This window comes from Cibotium barometz, chromosome 4 (genome assembly GCF_041138505.1).
Source record: "Cibotium barometz isolate CiBa-2024 chromosome 4, ASM4113850v1, whole genome shotgun sequence".
In the NCBI taxonomy this organism is placed as follows: domain Eukaryota; kingdom Viridiplantae; phylum Streptophyta; class Polypodiopsida; order Cyatheales; family Cibotiaceae; genus Cibotium; species Cibotium barometz.
In genome coordinates, this window is record NC_141049.1 from 50,631,914 (window position 1) to 50,654,076 (window position 22,163).

Sequence of the window (22,163 nt, forward strand, 5' to 3'; positions counted from 1 at the left end):
CGGAGATCGTCAGTGACAATGGGTCACATTAAATGAATGAGGTAATCCAATTCCTCTTGCAAGAGTTCCTTGTCACTCACAGAAAGTCCTCCCCCTATTACCCACAAATGAATGGACAGGAAGAAAGCACAAACAAAATCCTGTGTGCCATTCTGACCAAAACTATGGAGGCCAGTGCAACGATTGGGAACAAAAGTTACCGGCTGCACTTTGGGCTTATAGAACTTCTTAAGGGGCAGCAAACCAATGCTACCCCTTTCAATTTAACCTATGGTATTGAAGCCGTCATGCCCATGGAGTTCCTAGTCCCTAGCTTATGTGTCGCAATATAAGAAAAGCTCACTAGAAATGTCTTATAGGTTGTCACCTATATGAGCTTAAAAAGCTTGATAAAACATACCTCGTAGCAGTATACAATATGATTGTTGAGAAGCTAAGGTGCAAACAATGGTTTGACGAGACGAGCTTTAGGATAAACAAATGAATGAGGGAGATATGATCCTCTTATTCAATACCAAGACACATAAAAATAATCTCAAGCTTAGAGGCTTAGGACCATTTCTAGTCATTGAAATAACACCGCAAGGCGTAATGTGCATCTAAACACTGGATGGTGTGAAAATGGCTGGTTATTTTAATGGTAGCAAACTAAAACGCTACTATGGCACTCTCATGGAGGCCACCTTAAAAGCCATCCACCATGATAAAAAATAGTGTAAGAAAGACCATGAGGATATGAAATGATCTGCTCAAGAAGAAGCCAAAGCAAGGGAAGCCAAGCCAAGCCAAGCTTTGGCAGACACATATTATGGTCAATATGGCCCAAGTGGTCAACCTTAAAGAAGAAGATTGGGAGGTGAAGCCAACTTGGTTGTGGTTAGGAATGACCACCCTGACAAGATTTATCCAAAAATTAGCTCTTGTCGATACAAGGGCTAGTTACAATTTTATTTCCTATGAAACTTGGCGTTCTCATGGGGAGCCCTCACTCAAAGAGACCCATGTCATCGTTACAATTGTGGCATTACAACATGTTCATTGCATAGGCACAATTACGGTTTTGTTCCACATAGGAAATAATCCCTTGGAAGGGAAGTTCTACGTAATGAAAAATGCATGAAGAAATACTCCTTAGAAGGGGTTGGTGGATGGGACATAACCGATGCAACATTGATTGGGATGCATGGACAACGACCTTACAACTAGCCTCCCGGCCAAGTTAGTGTCCTCTCATGAGACAGATGAAGAGCTAGTCCCCTGCTGCCCCCCCGTGCCAAGAACTCCCCACTTCACCACCCATCATCATTCCATCACCTCACCCCTATCAATCCATCCCCCCCCAAACAAGAGGCCGCTTCTCATTCCAGCCACATCAATGCCTCTCACACCCTCCCCACCACAACGCTCGGCACCAACCCACTCTCACATTGCCACCTCACAAGGCGCTGCCCTACCAACCCCCACTAACCAAACTAACATTTCTAATATCGCTAACAAAACTCCACAAGGTTTGATATCTCATGATTGGGTACCTAAAAAGTTTCTTGCAGCACAGGGTTATTATGAGGGCGAATCTATATTGTGGATCCTCCGACGATCCAACTTTACCCTTCGTCCACCACAGGCACCCAAAGCTCCTCTTCCCCCAAATCGGCAACAAATTGGACAACCATAATCCTATAGAGTACATGACAAACAAATGCCAGCCCTAAACGCTCCCCACTGAACTCCAATCCTCAACCAAACCCTCAACTGTACCCAAAACTAGCTCCCTGATGGATTTCAAAACCTCTCCTACGAGCCCAACAGTTCTACAAGGGAAATCATCATATTTAGATCCTCAAATCTCCCCAACCTCAACTTCCACCCCATGTCACTCAGTAGTCCCCTACCCTTCAATGGAAATCCAAGGCGATATCTGCTATAAAGACTACCCAGGAAAAAGGAAAGCAGAAGCTTCACAGTAACACTACAACCCCCATGCTGCACAACACTGACAGAGCTAATTACTGATATACCTTCAACATCAGCAACCCCCCCACTTATCATTGTGAGGCTGCAACACCAGAGTACTACAACGCCATCATCAGCTCCTTCAGTCTCAGGTACTTCCTTACCAACCCCCTCAAAATCCCTCAAGGAAGTGATACCCACCACCTTGTCATTGCCCAATTGGAATCAACTCCTTGCCTTGGCAAATTGGGCACGCAGTCACTCAATAGAAAACCCGCAAAGGGGTGCCGTCCCCTACCCTTCAATGGAAATCCAAGGTGATATCCGCTATAAAGATTACCCAGGAAAAAGGAAAGCAGAAGCTTCATAGTAACACTACAACCCCCGTGCTGCACAACACTGACAGAGCTAATTACTGATATACCTTCAACATCAGCAACTCCCCCACTTATCATTTGTGAGGCTGCAACACCAGAGTACTACAATGCCATCATCAGGCTCCTTCAGTCTCAGGTACTTCCTTACCAACCCCCTCAAAATCCCTCAAGGAAGTGATACCCACCACCACCTTGTCATTGCCCAATTGGAATCAACTCCTTGCCTTGGCAAATTGGGCATGCGGTCACTCAATAGAAAACCCTCAAGGAAGTGATACCCATCACCTTGTCATTGCCCAATTGGAATCAACTCCTTGCCTTGGCAAATTGGGCATGCGGTCACTCAATAGAAAACCCGCAATGGGGTGCTGGTGGTAGCACAACCTTTGGGTACCAAACCTGCTTCAAGGTGCCACAAAAAAAAGCCACGGGCATTCCAAGTTTGCCTTGGCCATTCCAACCTACCTAGTGTAATGCCCCGACCGTTCCATCCTCCACCAAATGCCACGCGCCCGTTCGGAATCCGCCACGGCCGTACCAAATCTTACTCAAAGGCCTCGCTCGTTCAAAGTTTGCCACGGCCGTTCCTATCAGATTTCATGTGCGAACACCCGTTCCCTTCTCCAATTTAGAAGCAGGCGACCGTTCATTGGCGTTGTCGCACCTATTCGATTTCAATGTCCATTTGTCAGGCCATTCATTTCAACCGTCCCACGGCCGTTCCCTAGAAATGCCACGGCCGTAGTGTTCTGCAAAACCTATAAATAAGGGCCCCACCCCCTCATTTCCTCACTTTCAACTCTCCCCCTAGCCAAACTCTTGCCAAATTTCTCTTGAGCTCTCACACCAACCCCCTAGCCAGCACCATGTCTGATACTTTCGAATCCTCCAGGGAGGTTCTCTGCCATACCTCCATTAGGAGAAAGCACCCGCAGAGCAAGTAGCCGCTTTGAGGAGTATGCCAAGCATCCCACATAACTATCTCATCTGAGGGAGGCTCTAATAAAGCAGATCAATGGCAACATGATGCATTCACTCATGAAGAACAACCACAAGGTGGAGCACAAGCTCCTATATTTCAGTGGGCCATTCTGCAGGGCCATTGCCTCTGACCCCGCAGTTGTAGAAAAGCTGGAGCAGCTTGGCATGGGTAGATTGCCTACTTTGGAGCCATGGGGGCTGGCGAACCTTTACAACAGCCTGTACTTTACTGAAACCTACGACGCCAATCTACACACTAGTGAAGTTTTGGATAATGATGGCCAGAGACACATGGTTCAGCTCAGTGTGTGGAATTGATCAAAGATGCCCTAGCACTCCCCCACATGGACTAGCCATATGTCCGGCTCACCAATGCACCCAAGTTGACCAGGGAAATATACAGGGATAGCCCGAACAAGGATGGTGTGGAGTGGGCTAACATTACTCAGGAGGATCTGATCATGCCGGCCAGGGCTTTGCAGTTTTTGCTCACCACCAGTTGGACCGATCAATTCAGCAGGTGCAGCATGACCACCTTGGCACAGGTGCACCAAGGCCAAATGGTCAATTGGGATGATTATCTTTTTAGGGAGTTGCATGCAGTATGTTCCAACCCATAGGGGAAGCTGGCAGTGGCCACCTTGTTAACACGTGTGCTTTATTACGTGGTCGAGTGGGAGGAATTGCCCAGTGCTATCCAGCTCAGAGGCCTCGATGCTGCAATCACATCTCTGCCCCTGCTGCCACATCGACTTCTCCCCATTCCCCACACTAGCAAAGATGTAACACTAAGAGCCAGCACAGCAGCCATAGAACATGTCCCCCCACCACCTAGTCCAGGCCCTACTCACAGGAGGAGCTGGCAACAACTGGCTGAAGCAACTAGAAAGGCCATGGAGGAGGAAGAGAAACAAAAGCAGGATTTCTTTAACATAAATTTATTTGAGACCCCACCTTCGTACTGCTTCGTAGATATTCCTTCATTCATCACAGAGGCTAGCTCTTCTTTCCTCGATGCAGCACTGAATACAATCAACTCTCTCTGCTGGGCGCGCTCAGGAAGTTTCCACTCTAGTCAGGTGTATGCCGAAAGTGTTCATGTGACCCACAGAGACGTGCAGAATTTTGCGCTGGGATTCTCATATGTTGAGATATGTGGTGCTAAAGAGCACAAGGAAAATATGGAGTGAGTGTAAGAAGCCACATCACCTAGTCTGAATTATCCCACATGCAAGAGAAAGGCTAAGTTGTATTCTCCTCATATAAAAAGGGGACATTTGAAGCAATGCAAATATATCACTTGTGCTTATCTCAAGTCTCTTTATGTATCCAAGCTAATTCATCTTGGTGTCTAATTTTACTTGAGTGTAACTTAATTAGAACACACTCATTATAAGTTCCTTTCATTTCTATCCACCTTAGAATTAGTGTAGAATTAGTGCATGATTAGGTAGATGTTTTGTGCGTAGGAAAGCTTGATCCATGATTCTCAACATGGTATCAGAGCTAAGGTAAGGCTCTCTAGTTTTTAGGAAATGATTAGATTTCATTAGCAAGTGTTTTAGTCTTAGATTAGGGTTCTCTTATCTCTTTAAGCCTTCTTGCATTAGGATTTGTCAAAGTCTAGCAGAGGAGAGAAGCAAGCTACACCTACAGCACTAGCTAGAAAGGAATGGCTCCAGCCCAGCAGGCCATAGACAAGTTCATTGAAGGGAAACACAAGAGTGGTCTTCCACCCAAGTTCAAGAAGCTCCTCTCTGTGCAGCTAAAAAGAAACTGGTGTAGAGGGGGAAGCCACTACAAGTGAAGCATTCATATAATCTCTCTGAGCGTGCTCCTCTACTGCTAAGCTTTTTGCACCCACGAAGGTGAAAAAGCGAGCCAGTTTTTCTTTGTCCATAGATGGGGTGGAAACGATAATGAGAAGGAGCATGTATCGGTCTCGTCCTCTGCTTCTACAAAGCATGTTGAGGACGCCCATCCCCCTGGCGAGGAAGAAGACAGGTCCTGGTTGCTGAAGCATAAGGTTACTGGAAAGTTCGCCTTCTCATGTGTCAAAACAAGACCCTAAAGATTGGTGCAAATCATACATCGCCTTTCACAGTCGCTGTGTAGGAGCACCTCAGATGTTGCAAAGGAGGATTTATCTTCTCCATTGTTGGAGGGTAGTGCTTGAGAAATAGCAAGGCGATTTGTCTCAAACCCAGCACAACAGAGAGAAGAGAGGAGGCACATTTTACGACCTGCAGAGTAGAAATCGAGAGAAGAGAGGAGGCACATTCTATGACCTGTAACAAAAATCGACGCCAGGTGTTCTCGCAGCTAGCAGCAAGCCAACGACGCAAAATAGAGAGAAGAGAGGAGGCACATTCTACGACCTGCAGAGTAGAAATTGAGAGAAGAGAGGAGGCACATTCTATGACCTGCAACAGAAATCGACGCCAGGTGTTCTTGCATCTAGCAGCAAGCCGACGACACAAAAGAGATACGGTTGAAGACGACCTTTAAAAAAAAAAGAAGAAAAACAAATCAAAGGTTTAATAAACCTTATCCACTGTTAAGAGGTGGTTCACATGCAAATATGTGGGGCTCAAAAAAGGCTAGATACACTTCATCGTCTTGGTTCTTGTCACCAACATGTGCAGTTTGGGCATCATCACATGTCAAAATCTTCATATTGTAAAACTTATAGCATGCTTACATCAAATACATCTTCATCAAAGTGTGCATCGAGACATAAGTCCTTAACTAGATCATTATCAAAGGACTTGTCATTGAAAAAAATTTATCACCAAATATTGTGACCAAGAAGGAGCATTACTCCAAAAATGCCTAAGTAAAAACCTTTGTAAAAGCGGCCAAATGAGTACGCGAGTGTGTGTGAAAATGAAGAGTAAATTCTTTGTAAAAATGCTGCAACCAAATGAGTATGCGAGCATATGTGTGCATAATCAAAGAAAAGGTGTATACAAAGCAAATCTGCACACTAAAAATAGCAAAAGAAGTATCAAAGAACCAAGCATCAACGAAGAAACAAAGAAGCTACCAATGACTACTCATCTCTTAAACAAAAATGTGTTGGTAAAAAATCCTACTTCCTACAAAAAGTGCTTATAGCTAGCCTCTGGGACCAATGATGTACCCAAGCTAGAAATTCATCCCTCACCTAAGAGCCAAAGTAGCATTAAGGGGGGGGGGGGGGGGGGGGGGGGGAGTGCCAAAGTAGTACATGGGCCAACGTTGCTCATAGCACATAGGGGAATGTAGAAAGGAAAAATTTAAACAACATTACATCCAACCACCTTGAGCAGCGCAAAGATTTGGCACCAATGGGGGGTGTTGAGATATGTGGTGCCAAAGAGCACAAGGAAAATATGGAGTGATTGTGAGAATCCACATCACCTAGTGAGAATTATCCCACATGCAGCAAGAGAAAGGCCAAGTTGTATTCTCCTCATATAAAAAGGGGACATTTCAAGCAATGCAAATATATCACTTGCACTTATCTTTATGTATCTAAGCTGATTCATCTTGGTGTCTAATTGTACTTGAGTGCAACTTAATTAGAACACACTCATTATGAGTTTATTTTATTTCTATCCACCTTAGAATTATTGTTGTGGATTAATGCATAATTAGCTAGATGTTTTGTGCGTAGGAGAGCTTGATCCATGATTCTCAACATCACCTATGGCTAGAGAGCTTATAACGGAGATGACCGATTGCATCAATCATCAACAAGAAGTGGCACAAGTTTCACAGAGGGAGATGCTGTTGGCTAAAGCACAGGAGCATTAGGTATCTGAAGATCTATACACCAGACCAACCTACTCTACATGCAGCTCCAAGGCAGGTTCAATGAGCAGACCCAGTAGCTTGGGCATGCCCTTGCCCGCATCACCGACCTCCAGCAACAACTCAACTAGGCCCATGAAGCTGCTCAGCGGGCACACTGACGGTCATTGAGATCCTCGCCCGACGCTCAGAATCGTGCCAAGGCTATGGAGGAAGCCCTTGATCAGACTTAGAGGGATTTCCTGAGCTGCCACCACAGGGAGATTTCAAAAGCCACCATCCGGACGCTAGAAGAGCACCTTGGTGAAGTTGAAGCCCGGGCAGCACAGCCCCCTTCCACCGCCTCTGCTCCCTCTTCTAGCACCCTTGATGGTAACTCATTGACCTCCATTTCTGGAGCATTTGGCTGAACCTCCTGCAGCACAACCTCTACCTTGACGAGCCCCTCTCCCGCCATAGTTTCACACCTCATGTATCCTCTCAACTACCCCACTTGGCCCCAGCCAGGCCCCAACCAATCCGAACTCTAAAATGCCACCACCGCTGCTGACCCCCCCGCCCCCCAAAACTAACAACACTAACCCTACTTATAACTCTAACAAACACACACATGGCAAGCACTCTCAACAATGGGTACCTAAGAAGCTTCTCATAGCCCAAGGGTATTATGAAGGTACTACTACCACTCTGTGGATCGCCCACCGATCCACTTCCCATACTCATATACCGACAACACAACCTCCTTTTCCCTCTCAAAGGTAACCCATTCGGCAACCCTAAGCCCATACAGGGTACATAACACTTGTCGGCCCAAATGCTCCCTAAGGCCAAACCATCCTCGCTCACACCCTAAGGCTTGCCCAACAACAAATTACCGGTGGATCCCAAAACCTCTTCTCACGCTCAACATTACTATGACGGAAATCACCAAATTTGGGTCCCTAAATCACCATGGTACAAACTCCCTACTCTTGCCATTTCACAGTTACCAACCCTCCAATGGAAGCCCAAAGTGGCCTCTGCCACTAATACTACACAAAAGAAAGGGAAGCAAAAACTTCACGACAACCCCTTGCCCCCCCAACAAAAGCCCAAAGTTCATGACAATGATATACCCTCAACTTCGACTACTCTCTCACTCGTCATTATTAGGCTACCTCTCATAGTGCTCCCACTCACCCCTTAACCTCTCCATTCTCAGTTACTCCTCCCTTGTTAACAAGCCTCTCAACCCCCCAGGGAGATACCAACCTCACCATCACCCAATTGGAACCGTCTTCTCCATTTGTGGAATTGGGCACAGAGTCAGTACAAAACCCACAATTGGGTACTAGCTACATAGCCCGGCGGGGTACAAAACCTATTTGCAAGGTGCCCAAAAAAAAACTTGCCATGGTCGTACCAACCTCTACCTCAACTGCCATGGTTGTACCAAAAAGAAGCCATGGTCGTCCCAACTCCAAACCATGACCGTACCATTCTGCACCTCAAATACAACGGCCATACTAAATAGAAGACACGGCTGTACCAACTTCATGCCACGGCCATACCAAAAGAAGCCATGGTTGTACCATTCTCCACCCACTAAGCCATGGTCGTACCAAATAGAAGCCACGGTCGTACTAACCTATACCTCAACTGCCACGGTCGTACCAACTTTGACACACTTGTACCAATTTAGAAGCATACACCCCTACCTTGGAGTTGCCATGCCTGTACCAAATTCTACCACAACTGTTTCCTTCCTCCGCAAACCTATAAATATGGGCCCACCACTCCCTTTTCCTCACTTTTTTCTCTTAGCCTAGCCAAACTCTTGCAAATTTTTTTCCTGAGCTTGCACTTCATGTCCCCTATCCTCCACTCCATGGTAGAGACCTCTAACTCCTCCTTGGAGGTTCATAAGCACACAACCTAGAAAAAGAAGCGCCCAGCATAGGGGGACACTTTGAGGAGTATGTGTAAGATTCCTCTCTCGAGCTTTTGAGGTGTGCAGGTGTAAGAACCTCCCCTTCTGCTCTTATAATTATTCCCCTCTCTGAAATGAAAGAAAGATCTTGTTTTACCCTGTTTTGGCCTAGAGAGAGAAAATGTCTAGAGGGAGATAATTCAAAATTGAGATATTTTTGGATATAAAAATCCTCCTAGTGTCTAAAATGGTTTCCCCTGAAACAGAACTTTCCAATGTGCAATTGGAATTGATTGAAAATAGGTATAAAGGACCTTAGCCTAAGGGTCCAGATTTTCAAAAAATTTTAGATTATGATCCAATTAAGGTTCCTATGGACCAATAAGATTAATCCAAGTGTAGGGAGGAGATAAATTGAAGAATAAAAGAAAAACCCCCCAAAAATGAGTAAATTCTCACATAAGATGAAGAGTGGACTAAGGACCAAAGAAAACAATTAAAAAAACTGAATTTTGACACCTTAGTGTGTGGGGATCTCCTCTCATGAAGTAGGCACCTTTTTCTCATCATTACCCCCAATTTTTAATCAATAAAATGAGATATTTTCATCTCTCCTCTCTCCTGTTTCAACACTAGATCCAAAAAGTAAGCTGAACTGACCCAAAAATAGTCAAAAATTGACTGATCTGAAAAATTTTAGAATCAGTTTGCTTGGTAAAAGTGTTATTCTTATTAAATTTGATTTTTATGCATAAAAAGATGTATAAAGGAATTTTTTTAAATTACAAAAGTGTTATTCTTATTAAATTTGATTTTTATGCATAAAGAAAATTTTATTATTATAAAAATGTTATTCTTATAAAAATTGATTTTTATGCATAAAGAAATTCTTTTTATTTTAAAAGTGTTATTCCTATTAAATTTGATTTTATGCATAAATAGATGCATAAAAGGATTATATATATATATAAAAGTGTTATTCCCATTGAAGTTGATTTTTATGCATAAATAGATGCATAAAAGATTTTTTTTAAATATAAGTGTTATTCCCACTAAAGTTGATTTTTATGCATAAATAGATGCATAAACAAATTTTATATCAAAATTAGAATTCTCTTAAATTCTATGTTTAAATTCTATGAGTATTTGATAAATGAACAATTAAATACTCTAAGAGAGAAATTTCTATCCTTTTATATTCACACGGATTGTAAAAAGAGAATTCAGAAAATCTATTGAGATCGAAATATTCAGATAAATGATTAATCTATTCCTCATTAGAATTCGTAACTAATTTAGAAATCGGTTAAATGAATATTCAAAGAAATAAATTCAGTAAAATAGTAACTGAGTTATCAAACCTTTTTGAGAAAGATAGTTCAGGAAAAATCTTATCTGTCTCGAACCTTGAATCAGACTATGACCAAGACCAAACTCTTTCGTTAGTTTCGAGGAAAGAAGGTGTGACCAGTTTAGAAAAATACACTCAAAGCTCCCGCCAAATCTGAAACTAAGTTTGAGACCCTTCGAATTGATATGTGGATCAAGGTTATAGAATTCGAGGAATTCTGGTATGAAATTCAGAATTCTGATCAAGAAGTTTTGGGGATACTGATTCAAGAAATACTCCTTGTATTCAAAAGAAAATCAAACTGAAAACTTGCATAGAAATGAGATGTGATGTGAATAGATGTGATGATTTGTGATGTGAATAGATGTAATGAGATGTGATGTGAATCAGATAGATGTGAATGAATGGATGAGATGTGAATCAGATAGATGTGAATGAATGAATGGATGAGATGTGAAACGGGATGTGAGTGAATGAGATGTGATGTCATGGGAGTCGGGATGTAAATGAATGATATGGGATGTGAATGGATGTGAATGTGTATGTGAAGAATGGATGTCAATGTGTGTGAAAATGGATGTGAATGTGTATGTGAAGAATGGACGTGAATGTGTATGTGAAAATGGATGTGAATGTGTATGTGAAGAATGGATGTGGATGTGTATGTGAAGAATCGATATGGATGTGAATGTGTATGTGAAGAATGGATGTGGATGTGTATGTGAAGAATGGATATGGATGTGTATGTGAAGAATGGATGTGAATGAGTATGTGAATAATGGATGTGGATGTGTATGTGAAGAATGGATGTGGATGTGTATGTGAAGGAATGTGATGTGATGTGACATGAATATATGTGGATGTGAAGCGATAGATATGAATGTATGGATAGATGTGAGTAGTCGTAACATGTGAACGATTGGATGGATGTGGATGAATGAGATGAGATGCGTATGAATGGATATGAATGTATGGATAGATGTGAGTAGTCGTACATGTGAATGATTGGATGGATGTGGATGAATGTATGTGAATGTGTATGTGAAGAATGGATGTGAATGTGTGTGAAAATGGATGTGAATGTATATGTGAAGAACGGATATGGATGTCTATGTGAAGATTGGATGTGAATATGTATGTGAAAATGGATGTGAATGTGTGTGAAAATGGATGTGGATGTGTATGTGAAGAATGGATGTGGATGAATATGTGAAGAATGGATGTGGATGTGTATGTGAAGAATGGATGTGGATGTATGTGAAAGAATGGATGTGGATGTGTATGTGAAAGAATGTGATATGATGTAAAGAGATGTGATGTGACATGAATATATGTGGATGTGAAGTGATAGATATGAATGTATGGATAGATGTGAGTAGTCGTACATGTGAACGATTGGATGGATGTGGATGAATGCGATGAGATGCGTATGAATGAGATATGATGTGGATAGAAGTGATGTGATATGATGTGGATAGAATGTATGTGATGGGATGGTTATGAGAATGAATGTGATGGATATGAATGAATGAATGTGATGTGATGGATGTAAATGGATGTGATGTAAATGAATGTGATGGACGTGAGTAGATGTGAATCAAGATGTGAATCGGGATGTGAATGAATGAGATGTGATGTCATGTGAATGAGATGTGATGTCATGTGAATCGGGATGTGAGTGAATGAGATGTGATGTAAATTGGGATAGATGTGATATGTGATGTGAATGAATATGATGTGATGAGATGTGGATACGGGTAGATGTGAGTGGATGAGATCTGATGCGGATAAATGAGGAAAGATGTGATGAGATGGAAAATGATGTGATGAGAATGGGAATACATATGAAATAAATGAGGATAGATGTGGAAGAATGTGGAAAGACGAGAGCTCGTTATAGAAACTGTATTTATGACCTGTTTTTAAATAACTGTTTTATGTCAAAAATACCAGAGAAGCATTTTGATCGTCTTGTGAATGAGGTCGTGGAGACTATCTAATAAAGTTGTAATAGCTGACGGAGAGTCAACGCAGGACGTCTCGTGTAGCAAGGTCGGCCGAGGTCTTGACTAGCCTCGGTTCGATTTAAATGGTGGGCTTCCGGTACGGTGGATGAGGGACTAAGGAAGCGGCTATGAGTGAAGCGCTAGGTGACCTGCAAAGGATCCTAGAGGGTGCTGACCATATGGTGCTCGGGCTCTCGGTCGCCGAAGATACCCACACGTACGTCGTGGAAGATATTGGAACAAGGAGTAAGAGTTGTTTTCTGAATTCGGGCATGGATTTGGTTGATTGACCTTGCTGGTCCTCAACGGATGAGTCCATGGCTCTTTTATATGGATCTGTTGGTTGGTTGATCTTGCTGATCTTCGACGGAGATTCCATTTTGATTTTTATAAGTGAATATATTGCCGGGTACTATGAGCTAGGAACTATTGAAAAGGCCCCTGAGTGGACAGGTGGTGAGCGTTCTGGTTGCCAATGATGCCATAAGTACACCGATGAAGGAAAAATTAAAAATTAGGATTCAACCAGATTAATTTTGGAGGATTATGATCAGTGATACTATAGTTTCATTAAAAGATTATTTTAAAAACAACTGAATCTATGAGAAAGGCAATTTTGGAGGATTATGATCAGTGATACTATAGTTTCATTAAAAGATTATTTTAAAGACAACTGAATCTGTGAGAAAGGCAATTTCATATTGTAAGTGGTGTGACTAGTTTTAAGTTTGCATGAATATCCGGCTAGGGGACCTGGGAACTCTTTTCCCTGGTACCCCCGGGATAAAACCTAACCAAATTCTTAAATGGATCCCATCACTACTGTGGTTGGGCGATTGGCTAACCCACGGGACTGGATGGGGTTAGGCTGGACTGATGGATCCCTAATATGAGACTCAATTCTGTTATGGTATGATAGATGGAGGAAATCCCGGATAAAAATTATTCTATGGCAAAGAACCAACGGTTGTGCCTCTCAATGAGGAAAAAAGCGTTGGTCTCTATGATCCAAGTGCAAGTCTTTTCTTTGATCTGACTATGGAAACTTACGGGTTCGGTCGGATTAGTTCAGTTAGTTAAGACTCTTGACTACATTAGAGTAAAAATATCCTAGTGGAATCGCCCGTGCTTTCCGGGCGAGTGAAGTTTTTTTGGGTTTGATTTTGGAAGAACCAATGGATTAGTCTCTTGTCCGGATATACGTGGGCGAGGCCCCTGAGTGAAGGACCCTGCTGCGCGTGCAAGAAGTGCTACTTCCGTTGCTAGCACACCAGGATTTGTTGCGCGAAGGGGACAAGGATCTTTCAGCTAGTATCAAAGCGAATTGGCTAAAGTGGATCAACCGAGAAACCAGAAATGTAAAATATTTATGAAGTAGCAGTAAAAAGTTAGAAATGTGTGATGAAATTCATACAAGATGATATTCGGACTGAAATTCATAAATTAGTAATTGGGTCTTTAGATGGAAGTACCACAATTGCATGAAATCCTGACTCTAGACATGATGGTATTTACCTTATAATTCCAAGGACCGTGACTACCCGTATATACCGAGGGTATAACTGTAGCTCTTACTGGCAGTATATACGAGTAAATCTAAGACCTTGAAATTATAAGCAAACATGCTATCTAGATAATGAATTCGAATGTGGTTGATATGATTTTAAAACTCTGGTTGAAAACTGATGAGTTGAATTGGATTCTGATTGAAAAAATTATGATTCCTAAATTTTGGTTGAAAAGCGATAAGCTGAGCAAAACCACAATGAGGATGAATGGGACGAGTTCCTGTGATGATGTTCGTAACTGGAATGACGATAATGACTTCAGCAAATCACTATGAGATTAGTGGATTGTGCTGGCAGATTGCTACTGTTAACACTTGACCCAGTGGATCAAGTTAAGGGTTGACAAATTAAAAACCTGTATAATTGAAATTCCCATGGAGGAATGTTCAGATGGAAATTTCGGTCTGATGGACCATTATTGTGTTAAAGATATGAATGATATGATCTGAATAAATTGTTATCTGATGGATGAGTTCTATATAAGGGATCTTTATCCCAAGATTCTGTTGGGTTGACCAGACTATATGAAACCCCAGAATCAATCGGATCTTAAGGAAAAGAGTTGTCCTCTAGTTGCGAGATGAGGACATCTCATGTTTTTTAAGTGGGGTTGGATGTAAGATTCCTCCCTCCAGTTTTTGAGGTGTGCAGGTGTAAGAACCTACCCTTCTGATCTTATAATTATTCCCCTCTCTGAAATAAAAGAAAGATCTTGTTTTACCCTGTTTTGGCCTGGAGAGAGAAAATGTCTAGAGGGAGGTAATTCAAAATTGAGATATTTTTGGATATAAAAATCCTCCTAGTGTCTAAAATGGTTTCCCTTGAAACTGAAATTCAAAAAGAACTAATTGAAAAAAGGTATAAAGGACCTTAGCCTAAGGGTCTAGATTTTCAGAAATTTTTAGAATATGGTCCAATTAAGGTTCCTATGGACCAATAAGATTAATCCAAGTGTAGGGAGGAGATAAATTGAAGAATAAAAGAAAAACCCCCCAAAAATGAGTAAATGCTCACATAAGATGAAGAGTGGACTAAGGACCACAAAGAAAACAATTAAAAAATTAAATTTTGACACCTCAGTGTGGGGATCTCCCCTCATTAAATAGGCACCTTTTTCTCATCATCACCCCCAATTCTTAATCAATAAAATGAGATATTTTCATCTCTCCTCTCTCCTGTTTCAAAACTAGATCCAAAAAGTAAGCTGAACTGACCCAAAAATGGTCAAAAATTGACCAAACTGATCTAGAAAATTCTAGAATTAGTTTGCTTGGTTAGAGGCTCACTTTTTCCTATAAATAGAAGCCTCCCCCTTTGTAAAAGCTTAATGGTGTTTATGCACTGTTACTCTACTCTTGTCCTGAGCCATCTACATTGAATTTCTTAATAATTCAATTGTTTTTGGCCTAATCCTCTCCAAAGTGAATTGGTGGCCACAATTGCTTCAAACAAGAGTAGAACCCTCAATCCCTCAAGCCAAAGGAGAGCTTACAAGCTCCATGTAAGCTAATTTTCTTACTTGTTTAATGAAAAATCTATGACTTTCTTAATTTTTATGTTTTGCAAATGTTGAAATAAATTCAAATGCTATGCCTTTGATAAAAAGGACACCCCCTTCTCCTCTTTACATTCCAACCCTTCTTAATCCTAGAAAGATTATCTAAATGATTAATTAAACTCTTCTTATTGTTTACTCTCTTGAATTTAGAAAATTGTATAGATTAGAGTTCTATAGAAAAAAATTGGGTCAATTAAGTTAATTATAGAAAGATAAAAATGAGAAATGGTCAGCCATACAAAGGAGGTTATGGTAAACTTTTCCAGAATTCTGTGAAAAAGAAAGTTTGTTTTTATGTTATTCCAAAAGAGTAATTCCCACCATTTTTGCATCTAAAAGAAATATTCTAATTACTCCATGTACATATTCACCTATGAATATGCATGGATACCACTAATATTAATTATTAAATTTGATTTCTATGCATAGAAAGATACATAAAGAAATTTTTTATTATAAAAGTGTTATTCTTATTAAATTTAATTTCTATGCATAGAAAGATGCATATTGGAATTGTTTACTATTATAAAAGTGTTATTCTTATTAAATTTGATTTTTATGCATAGAAAGATGCATGAAGGAAATTTTTAATTACAAAAGTGTTATTCTTATTAAATTTGATTTTTATGCATAGAAAGATGCATAAAGAAAATTTCTTATTACAAGTGTTATTCTTATTAAATTTGATTTTTATGCATAGAAAGATGCATAAAGGAAATTTTTTAATCATTAAAGTGTTATTCTTATTAAATTTATTTTTTATGCATAGAAAGATGCATAAAGGATTTTTTTTATTACAAAAGTGTTATTCTTATTAAATTTGATTTTTATGCATAGAAAGATGCATAATTATAAAAGAGTTATTCTTTTAAAAATTAATTTTTATGCATAAATAGATGCATAAAGAAATTCTTTTTATTTTAAAAGTGTTATTCCTATTAAATTTGATTTTATGCATAAATAGATGCATAAAAGGATTTTTTTTATAAAAATGTTATTCCCATTGAAGTTGATTTTTATGCATAAATAGATGCATAAAAGGATTTTTTTAAATAAGAGTGTTATTCCCACTGAAGTTGATTTTTATGCATAAATAGATGCATAAATAATTTTTATATCAAAATTAGAATTCTCTTAAATTCTATGTTTAAATTCTATGAGTATTTGATAAATGAATAATTAAATACTCTAAGAGAGAAATTTCTATCGTTTTATATTCACACGGATTGTAAAAAGAGAATTCAGGAAATCTATCGAGTTCAAAATTTTCTGAATCATAAATGATTAATCTATTCCTCATTGGAATTCGTAACTAATTTAGAAATCAATTAAGTAAATATTCAAAGAAATAAATTCAGTAAAGTAGTAAATGAATTATGAAATAAATTCAGTAAAATAGTAACTGAATTATGAAATCTTTTTGAGAAAGATAGTTCAGGAAAAATCTTATCGGACACGAACCTTGAATGAGACTATGACCAAGACCAAACTCTTTCGTTAGTTTCGAGGAAAGAAGGTGTGACCAGTTTAGAAAAATACACTCAAAACTCTCGACAAATCTGAAACTAAGTTTGAGATCCTTCGAATTGATCTGTGGATCAAGGTTATAGAATTCAAGGAATTCTGGTATGAAATTAAAAATTTTGATCAAGAAGTTTTGGGGATACTGATTCAAGAAATACTCCTTGTATTCAAAAGAAAATCAAACTGAAAACTTGCATAGAAATGAGATGTGATGATTTGTGATGTGAATAGATGTGATGAGATGCGATGTGAATCAGATAGATGTGAATGAATGGATGAGATGTGAATCAGATAGATGTGAATGAATGAATGGATGAGATGTAATGTGATGTGAAACGGAATGTGAGTGAATGAGATGTGAAACAGAATGTGAGTGAATGAGATGTGATGTCATGGGAATCGGGATGTTTATGAATGTTATGAATGTGAATGGATGTGAATGTGGATGTGAAGAATGGATGTGAATGTGTATGTGAAAATGGATGTGGATGTGTATGTGAAGAATGGATGTGAATGTGTATGTAAAAATGGATATGAGAGGTGATGTCATGGAAATCGGGATGTAAATGAATAATATGGAATGTGAATGTGTATGTGAAGAATGGATATGGATGTGTATGTGAAGAATGGATGTGGATGTGTATGTGAAAATGGATGTGAATGTGTATGTGAAGAATGGATGTGGATGAGTATGTGAAAGAATGGATGTGAATGTGTATGTGAAAATGGATGTGAATGTGTATGTGAAGAATGGATGTGGATGTGTATGAGAAAGAATGGATGTGAATGAGTATGTGAAAGAATGGATGTGGATGTGTATGTGAAAGAATGTGATGTGATGTGAAGCGATAGATATGAATGTATGGATAGATGTGAGTAGTCGTACATGTGAACGATTGGATGGATGTGGATGAATGAGATGAGATGCGTATGAAGAATAAGATATGATGTGGATAGAAGTGATGTGATATAATGTGGATAGAATGTATGTGATGGGATGGTTATGAGAATGAATGTGATGGATATGAATGAATGAATGTGATGGATATGAATGAATGTGATGTGATGGATTTAAATGGATGTGATGTAAATGAATGTGATGGACGTGAGTAGATGTGAATCGGGATGTGAATGAATGAGATGTGATGTCATGTGACTCAGGATGTGAGTGAATGAGATGTGATGTAAATTGGGATAGAATATGATGTGATGAGATGTGGATATGGGTAGATGTGAGTGGATAAGATCTGATGCAGATAAATGAGGAAAGATGTGATGAGATGGAAAATGATGTGATGAGAATGGGAATACATATGAAATAAATGAGGATTGATGTGGAACAATGTGGAAAGATGAGAGCTCGTTATAAAAACTGTATTTATGACCAGGGAAGCAATTTGACTGTCTTGTGAATGAGGTTGTGGAGACCTATCTGATAAAGTTACAATAGTTGACGGAGAGTCCACGGAGGACGTCTCGCGTAGCAAGGTCGGCCGAGGTCTTGACCTGCCTCGATTCGATTTAAATGGTGAGCTTTCGGTACGGTGGATGAGGGACTAAGGAAACGGCCTATGAGTGAAGTGCTAGGTGACCTGCAAAGGATCCTAGAGGGTGCTGACCATACAGTGCTCGGACTCTGGGTCACCGAAGATACCTACACGTACGTCGTGGAAGATATTGGAACAAGGAGTAAGAGTTGTTTTTTGAATTCAGGCATGGATCTGGTTGATTGACCTTGCTGGTCCTCCATGGATGAGTCCATGGCTCTTTTATATGGATCTGTTGGTTGATCTTGCTGATCTTTGACGGAGATTCCATTTTGATTTTTATAAGTGAATATATTTCCGGGTACTATGAGCTAGGAACTATTGAAAAGGCCCCTGAGTGGACAGGTGGTGAGCGTTTTGGTTGCCAATGATGCCATAAGTACATTGATGAAGGAAAAATTGGACATTAGGATTCAACCGGATTAATTTTGGAGGATTATGATCAGCGATACTATAGTTTTATTAAAAGATTGTTTTAAAGACAACTGAATTTGTGAGAAAGGCAATTTCATATTGGGTGTGTTAGTGGTGTGACTAGTTTTAAGTTTGCATGAATATCCGACTAGGGGGCCTGGGAACTCTTTTCCCTATTACCTGGGACAAAACCTAACCAAATTCTTAAATGGATCCCATCACTACTATGGTTGGGCGGTTGGCTAACCCACGGGACTGGATGGGGTTAGGGCTGGACTGACGGATCCCTAATATGAGACTCAATTTTGTTATGGTATGATAGATGAAGTAAATCCCGGATAAAAATTGTTCTATGGAAAAGAACCAACGGCGGCTGTGCCTCTCAATGAGGAAAAAAGCGTTGGTCTCTATGATCCAAGTGCAAGTCTTTTCTTTGATTTGACTATGGGAACTTACGGGTTTGGTCAGATCAGTTCAGTTAGTTATTAAGACTCTTGACTACGTTAGAGTAAGAATATCCTAGAGGAATCGCCCGTGCTTTCCGGGGCGAGGAAAGTTTTTCTGGGTTCGGCTTTGGAAGAACCGATGGATTAGTCTCTTGTTCAGATATACATGGGCGAGGCCTCGAGTGAAGGACCCTACCCCGTGCAAGAAGTGCTACTTCCGCTACTAGCACACCAGGATTCGTTGTGCGGAGGAGACATGGATCTTTCAGTATGGACGACGTCCCACATAGCTGTCACACCTCGGAGAGAACCTAATGAAGCAGGTCAGTGGACACACTATCTACAACTTGATGAAGAACAATCATAAGGTGGAGCACAAGCTCCTTTACTACATAGGGCCCTATTATCGAGTTGTTGCCGATCTAGCCATAGTCGCATGCTGGAGCAGATTGGGCTCGGCGGGCTGCCAACTTTGGAACCCTGAGGCCCCAGAACTTTTCAATTTTCTCTATTTCATAGAGCATTATGATGCACATGATGCAACTGGACAGGTGTTGGATGCCACAGGTCAAACCCAGATAGTGCACCTAAGTCTTGATGTAGTCCAAGATGCCCTGCACCTCCCCAGGATGGAACAACCTTATGTGCCGTGGCTCACCAACACCAACCGCCTAACACAAACCGCCTAACACACGACATTCTCCGAGGTTCCACCACCAAGGATGGTGTGGAATGAGGCAACAAGATGACCTTGTAATGCCGGCCAGGGCCTTATCATTTTTGCTCACAACCCAGTGGGGATAGATAGGTTCAGCAAGTGCAGCCTCTCCACATTGGCAAGGGTCCACCAGGGCACGCCCATGAACTGGGCAGAATAGTTGCATAGGGATTTGCATTCTCTTTGTGCCAACTCCCTAAAGAAAGCTCGCAGCCGCATCCCTACTAAAAACGGTACTATACCATGCTGCTAGATGGGAGGAACTCCCCATGGCAATTTAGCAAGGGCCTGATGCTGTGCTAGGATCTCTCCTTCCACCCCAATTCTTTCCCACCTCTCCACCCCCAAAGCGTCATCACCCGGAACCAAAGCAGAAGGAGACAATTCCACCCCCTGAACATTGAGGAGATTACTGTTGAAGCCCAATGGAAAGCTAGTGAGGAGGAAGCCCAACAGAAAGCATTTTTAGACCAAAACTTATACAAAACCCCACCCTTCACAGGTTCCTCTCCTTTCCCTTCTCATTACTTAGTTGTTGCCCTTTTTCTCCTACCTCTTCTCATAGGAATACTATGGAAACCCTCCGCTCTACTGGGCACGTACAGGAAGTTTTCGATCACATGAAGCCTACTCTAAGAGAATCTGTGCATCACATGGGGAAGTGCTAGACTTTGCCCAAGGCTTCTCCCATATTTCCCATGAACTTATCACTTAGATGAGAGATTGTATCTATTGGCAACAGAAGATAGCAACAGTGGCACAACAACAGATGTTACTTACGAAGGCACAAGAATAACAAAATACGGAGGCTCTCTATGCTGCCAACAATATCCACCTCCAACAAGCTCTGGATGACAAAGAGCGGATATTGGAAAGCACCCCATCCTCCAAAGATGGCTACAGGCGGTTCACTCTTTCAGTTTGGCCATCTGTTTTGGGGTGATAGGCTGTGCTGAGATCCAAGAAAGTTCCTACGGCTTCAAAGAATGTGGTCCAAAATTTTGATGTGAATTTGGGATCTCTGTCACTTACTATCCTCCTGTGGGTAAGCCATACAATCTGAAGATCTCTTTAAGGAAAACTATGGCAACATCCACTGCAGTATATGTTTCTTTCACTAGAATCAGATTGGTAACTTTGGTTAGTCTCTCAACTACCACAAAAATGGAGTTGTAACCTGATTGCACTGAAGGTAATCCAGTGACAAAGTCCATACTGATACATTCCCACTTCATCTGTGGAATGTCTAGAGGCTGCAGTTTTTCTAGCATCTTGACTAGAATTGTTGCACATGATCAAGTACATCCTTTTTGAGTCCAGGTCAGAAGAAGCTATCATGGGCTTCTCAATCCTTCCCTTTATTCCCTCATCATTGGGAATGCATAGCCGATTATTATAATACATGCATCCTTCATCTAATTTGTACCCAATAACTCGACTCATTTTCTGAGGAGTCTTGCTTTCCTACATCAGAAGGGTAGCAATAGGGACAAAGAATTCCTGACCGATACTTAATTTTAAAATCGAATTCCTGCAGGGCCTGCATCCATCTCCTTTGATGCATGTTGAGATCCCTTTGGGTGAAGATCCACTTCAGACTTTGATGATCTATCATCAAGGTGAACCTTTGTCCCAAAAGATAATGTCTCCACAACTTCAGAGCATAACCTACTGAGAGTAACTCCAAGTCATGTGTTCTGAGTTTTCTGGATGGCATAATTTTTTTCATGTGTTCTGAGTTTTCTGGATTCATAGGCCACTGCTTGACCTTCCTGCATAAGAGCACCACCTAAGGCAAACCCACTAGCATCAGTAACTACCTCAAAAGGTTTGGTAAAATCTAGCAATTTAAGGATAGGGTTGGTTACTAAGGCTGTCTTCAGTTTATCAAAGGCACTCTGACACACATTGCAGTCCATTGAAAAAGGGTACTTTTCTTGAGAAGGTTAGTTAAAGGGGATGCTATTTGAGTATACCTAGGTATAAAGATCCTATACCATCTAGTTAATCCTAGGA